Source organism: Lampetra planeri, chromosome 68 (assembly GCF_965212315.1).
Source record: "Lampetra planeri chromosome 68, kcLamPlan1.2.h2, whole genome shotgun sequence".
NCBI classification, from domain to species: domain Eukaryota; kingdom Metazoa; phylum Chordata; class Hyperoartia; order Petromyzontiformes; family Petromyzontidae; genus Lampetra; species Lampetra planeri.
Window position 1 is genome coordinate 735,452 of NC_136173.1, and position 6,509 is coordinate 741,960.

A 6,509-nucleotide genomic window follows, 5' to 3' on the forward strand; every position below is an offset into this window, starting at 1 on the left:
TCGTATCGTCCGATTAGGTGTAGCAACATCGCCCCCTACTGCAAACACTTGGCAGGACCCTGCAAAAACCTTTAGACTCAGTGGGGCTTTCCTGGCTAAACAAGTGTAATAATAAATTATGTTTATATTCTTTGGTTATTCGTTCCTACCAGCCCACCCCGTAGGGTCCTGTTTATACTGCACTCAGCGCTATGCGCCATTGTGATCCATTTTGCTGGTAGGAACTTCCTGGTTACAGCAGCCCACAGGGGATTATTGTGTCCGTCGTGCAGGGAGGGGCTGGGTGGGGAGGGAGGGGCTGGGTGGGGAGGGGAGGGTGGGGAGGGGCTGGGTGGGGAGGCGAGGGTGGGAAGGGGCGGGAGGGGCTGGATGGGGAGGGGAGGGTGGGGCTGGGTGGAGGGTGGGGCTGGGTAGGGAGGGGCTGCTCACCCCGTGGTGCCCTTATAAAACTCAACGTTTAACCTACTCACGCCGGCTTGTGCCCACCCTCACAGTCGAGCATATTTGCAGAATACACCACGCCGCCGCTGACCCTGGCCATTGACCGAGCAACCCAACGTGTCTACCAGCTCCCTCCGCAGGAATGTGTTACATGACTACACATGTAACATTATTATCATCATCTTCAGAGCATGTTTTGCCACAAGTACTTCGTGTGTTTAATGCAGACTTGATTCCTTTGCAAAGGGGATAATCTACCTGGCGTTTGAACATCTTAACACAACTCCTGCGTTATTGCTAGAAAGGGTAAAACCTATTATTATTTTTCATCACTTTGATACCGGCACAAAAAGCCACCCTGATACGCGTGGGTGCGGTTAATGCGCAGCTCTGCAGAGGGATTTTCCCACAAACCTCGCCGCACCGTGTCACACAGAATGAGTGGGCAGACTGTGGTTTGAATATTAAATCATAATAAACTCAGTTTCATGAAGCGAATTTCGTCAAGGAGCTATAAACCATCATCACACCAACTCAGGTGGTCATCATCCTCGCAGCAGCAGACGCTTTTGGCTAAACCATCGAACAAAAACGGTGGTCACCGCATCGTCGTCATGCGGCGCTTTCAGACATACTGCCTCTGCAGCCGTCTGGAATGCTCTTCCAATATTATGAAGCCACTGGGATACACTCTTAAATCATCATCTAGATTGACAACCTCATTTCTCTAGAACTGCTTTCTGTGTTTAGTTTGTCGTGATTCTCTCCGCACCTCCAATTAGCATGGTTGGATACGTATGGTGTGAAAGAAGTTCAACATACGTTACACTACAATACACTATACACAAAGCATTAAACTATACACTACAATAAACTAGACACTACACATTGCGCTATAATACACTATACACCACAATACACTACACACTAAAACACACTACTATATACCAGTGGCGGCTCCTGCAAAATCTCTCAGGGGGGGCAAATGTCTGGATGATTGATAAGGATAAGGTCCACCCATGCAATGAATAAATTAACAGCTTAAGCATGTAAAGGCAACTTCACTTCTTTAATATTAATGAAAAATAAAGTGACTCTTACAATACATCTTGTTTGTTTATATACTCACTATTAAAACAAACCACTCAAGTTTTTTTTATTAAAAATTCCACTAGGTGGCGATAAATTATATTGTTGGATGAAACGTGCTTACGTATGATGACGCAAGCACGTTAGTGCATGCCCTCCCGGAAGCCATAGAGAATGCATTGCAGCGCCCCCGTTCGAAAAAAAACATCTTTGAATGTAAGTCTATGGGAACACTCGGGGCGATTCTCAGCCGGAGGGAATTCGCCCAAAAAGAGGCGGTACTCCACAGAACGTGACATGACGCTGATTGGACTATATCCAGAGGCTGACAGTGACGGCTAGCGTGACTCTGTGGCTGAATGACATTGGTGGTGCGTCGCCCAATCGCCCTAATGAAGAAACCGCCCCTGCTATATACTACACTATACACGACACTACTATACACGGCACTATTTTAACGGTCACTATCGGGGCAGCCTGCTGGGTTTGCACCGTGAACCTCTGCAAGACAAGGGGCCACCAGGCCAGACATCGCGACGCCCACAACGACGCCGATGACGACGACACCGACGTTGACGACGTCGTAGGCACGCACCCCCGGAGACAGTCCACGCTCACAGAAACATAATACTCACTTTATTTATTTACTTAATTATTGCACGAAACATTAAAAGAAACAAACAAACAACAACAGACACCGTGTATTGAACCCTGGAATTTCGCCAGCGACAAGAGGTGCGCTTGGGGTGGAACCGGTGAGTTCAGCTGCGAGGAACCAAAAATCCGCTTCAGCCGAGTAAGCCACCAGGACTTACAAAAGGTATTTTACAGGTCACACATTCAAGACAAAGATCCCCACCAGTATAGCCTTCACAGACTGTTGGGGCAAGTGCTGTTTGCGAGAAGCAGGGGCTGTGAAGGCCAGAACTGGCACTTAAGCACCACGCCCGGCCGCCTTTGTCTCCCCCAGTTGGCGATGTTTTTTTTTTACACATCGCACCAGGTATTCATTAAAGATTGAGTCGACCTAGGGGAGGAGTCCAGTGTAACCAGTTCAGATATTCGCCACTGGTCTTATTGATCATCAGCGGGGAATCGTACTCGAGTCGTCGGGTTCGTAGCGCTGCGCCAACTGCTGTGCCACCGCTCCCCCACACATGAACACATACACAATAAAACAAAGACCCCCGTATAGCCTTATCAGACTGTTGGGGCAAGTGCTGTTAACGAGTACCTTTGAAGGCTGGAACCGCACACAAGGGGGTGAGTGGCCAGCACCACGCCCGGTCACCTTTGTATCTCTAGTGGCTGTGTTTGCACACTGCACCAGGTACTCAATTGAGGCTGAGTCGACCTAGGGGAGGAGGCCCAGGACAGGTTCAGAAAATCGTCACTGGTGTTGGCCGTTAGCGGGAATCGAATTCAGGTTGCCGAGTTCGTAGCGCAGCAAGCTAAAGTCTAACACTACCACTCCACACACACACGCATACACCTGAGCATTCTAACAACAGTAACCCGACAACAGCAATGAGCTGTGTGTTTGAGAGAGCAGAGTGCTTCAGACCCAGTGACGAGAGACCTCTCATCTCCTCTCAGGACAGTTAAAAAGGCACCCCCAGCGGCAGCTGCCCCTGTGCGTCACAACGTGACCCAGCACCTGGCCTGCGAGTGGGGGAACCAGTCTGCCAGTAGGGGGTGGCCATGTTGCTGCTGCTGCTGTGTGGTTTAGCCTAGGGGCACCCCGAGTGGCAGCTGCCCCTGTGCATCACTTGACCCAGCACCGGGCCTGCGAGTGGGGGAATCAGTCTGCCAGCAGGGGGTGGCCGTGTTGCTGCTGTGTAGTCTGGCCTAGGGGCACCCCCAGCGGCAGCTGCCCCTGTGCGTCACAACGTGACCCAGCACCTGGCCTGCCAGTTGGCAGGAGTGTGCGCCAGTAGGGCAGCCACTGTGAGTCGTCGTCCCGATCAGACCACGACGGTGGAACTGCGCCCCGCGTCTCGCTGTAGGCGGGAGGGGGGTGGCGACTGACACGCCGGAACGTCGGTCTGGAACGCGACCGCTGTGCGGGCCACAGCGGCAACGTCACCGTCGCCTGAGGCCGCCTGAGGCCGTGCGTCTGTTCGGACGCAGCGGTACCCCGTTCGGCCTCGCGATTCTCACGACAACGATGACAACTACGACGACAATGACAATAATGATGACGATGACGACAATGATGATGACAACAATGACGACAATGACAATGACGACAACGACAACAATGATGACGACGACGGCGATGACGACTGCAACCGTAGCAATGGACTCCAGCGCACAACGCAGTCGTAGCCTTCTACGATCGCACAGCCACGATGTGAAGTGCCGATGGAGTTTAGAGTTAGGCCACATGGCGCTATCGTTGGGGGAAAAAATCTTCCCCTCTAGCGCACGATTAGTGCGGGCGAGACGCTGGCAGTGACGGAGAAATAATTAAAAAACTAAACTATAAACTATTTCTTTTACCAGGTAAGGTCCACTGAACTTTATAGCTCTCTTTCAGAAGCCCTGGCCTGGCTATCACAAACGAAACCTCAACAAAGTGGCTTATCATTATCATCACGTGGAAATGAATAGCAGCAGCCAAATACTCGTGATGATGTCGATTTTAAATGTGGAGGAGAGACGTAAACTCCAAATATACAGCAGGAGTCAGGGGTCGGGATCTAACCCACGACCTCCTGTATACCAGGCGAGGTAGTTAACATCTCCAAGCCACCGTGATGATGGTGATGGGAGAGACACCGCAAACTCTAAATAAACAGCGGCAGGCATCGTCATGGTCGGCATCGCATCCACGACCTCCTGTATACCAGGCGAGGTAGTTAACATCTCATAGCCACTGGCTCGCATTCGTCTCCAGGGGCGTTAACGTGGGCTGTGTGAAATGAAGCGTTGGGCCGTGAGCCGCAGGCTCTTCCTCGCCCAGGGGTTGCGGGATGGAGGTGGGGCACGTCGTGAGACAACTTCAGGTGAGGCTTGGACAAGCGCCGCCCGCCCCCTTCACTTAGAGACGGTGAAAGTGGCCGCACGCCATCCAATCGCTCGTTCAGGTGGCAGTGCAGTCAGTGAAGCTCGTGCGTGTTGTATGTTGATCTTCTTTTGCACCATTCGTATCCAGCAGTGCTAATCGGAGGTGCGGTGTTGAGTCTATGGGCAGTGTTGAGTCTATGGGCAGTGTTGAGTCTATGGGCAGTGTTGAGTCTATGGGCAGTGTTGAGTCACTGGGCAGTGTTGAGTCTGTGGGCAGTGTTGAGTCTATGGGCAGTGTTGAGTCTATGGGCAGTGTTGAGTCTATGGGCAGTGTTGAGTCTATGGGCAGTGTTGAGTCACTGGGCAGTGTTGAGTCTGTGGGCAGTGTTGAGTCTATGGGCAGTGTTGAGTCTATGGGCAGTGTTGAGTCACTGGGCAGTGTTGAGTCTGTGGGTAGTGTTGAGTCTATGGGCAGTGTCGAGTCTATGGGCAGTGTCGAGTTTATGGGTAGTGTCGAGTCTATGGGCAGTGTCGAGTCACTGGGCAGTGTTGAGTCTGTGGGTAGTTTTGAGTCTATGGGCAGTGTCGAGACTATGGGTGTGTTGAGTCTATGGGCAGTGTCGAGACTATGGGTAGTGTTGACTCTATGGCTCGTATGTATGTACTCTATGTTCAACTTCTTTTGCACCATATTTAGCCAACCGTGTTAATCGGAGGTGCATCACAGCAAGAACGACCATAAGTACCTGGGGCGCTGTGTAAGCATCAGCGCATGGGAAACGTGCTCTCTGGCCACTCACCCCCTCGTGTGGCACGTTGACCTTTACAGGTGCTGCTCGCTAACAGTACTTGCCCCCAACAGTTTATTGAGGCTACACGGGGGGAGGGGGGTCTTAGTCTTTGTGAGTGAGTGGAGTTTGTGTGTTCTACCCCTGTTATACAGAGTGAGTGGAGTTTATGTGTTCTACAGAGTTTAATCAATGGAGTATGTGTGTTCTACCCCTGGTCTCCTGACTGAGTGAGTGGAGTATGTATGTTACCACCCTCCACCTCGACTACAACATCCACAATTACATCCACCACCACCATTACCACATATACGACCACCACCTCCACCATTACTACCATCACTATCTCCACAATTACCAACACCTCCACAATTACCACCACCTTTACCACATCCACCATTCCCACCATCACCACCTCCGCGCGGTCAGCTCGTTGGATCGGGCAGCCGCAGCCTGTGCCATCGCGCCTCCGCGCGGCCACCCAGAACGGCAGAGCGCCAGTGATCCGCCTCCTCCTGCCCGGCTCCTCCCCCGGCTCCCCTGGATCCTCCCCCAGCTCTCCCCCTGCCCCCACCACGAGCCTCCGCGCCGAACATCAGCCTGCCCAGCTCGACGGCCGGCGCCCTGGGCAGTAGCAGCGAGCGGCGGTGGCGTCGCTCCTCTCGGCGTCGCACGCGCACCAGCAGCCGGGCCCGGCACAGGGCCCCCGTGGCCAGCGGCAGCGCCAGCCTCTCGTTGAAGACCGGCGCTGCCGCTGCTGCCTCTTCCAGGGTCTCCGGCTCGGAGGCGGCATCGGCGGTCGAGAGTGGCACCCGCTTCGTCTTCCGGGCACGCTGCGGGCGGCCGCTTTCCAGCACGGTTACCTTCACGTGGGCATCTGTGGGCGGTGGTGCGGGGCGGTGTGGGGGGTGGTGGTGGCGGTTTTAGTGGTGGTAGTGGTCGTGGTGGGGGAGGTGGTGATAGTGGTGTTTGGCAGCCCGGCAGCAAAAACCTCTCCCTACCTCCTCGGTGGTGCTGGACGTTAACGCTGTGGTGGATGCGAACAATGCCATGGGGGGGGGGGGGGGACAGCTGATTCCAATCGGCGTTTCCCCTGATGGTGCTCGTCCAGAGCCCCCAGCCAATGGGAGCTCTGGACGGATGCGAGGGGCTGGTAATCCCTCCACATTCCATTCAAGTACC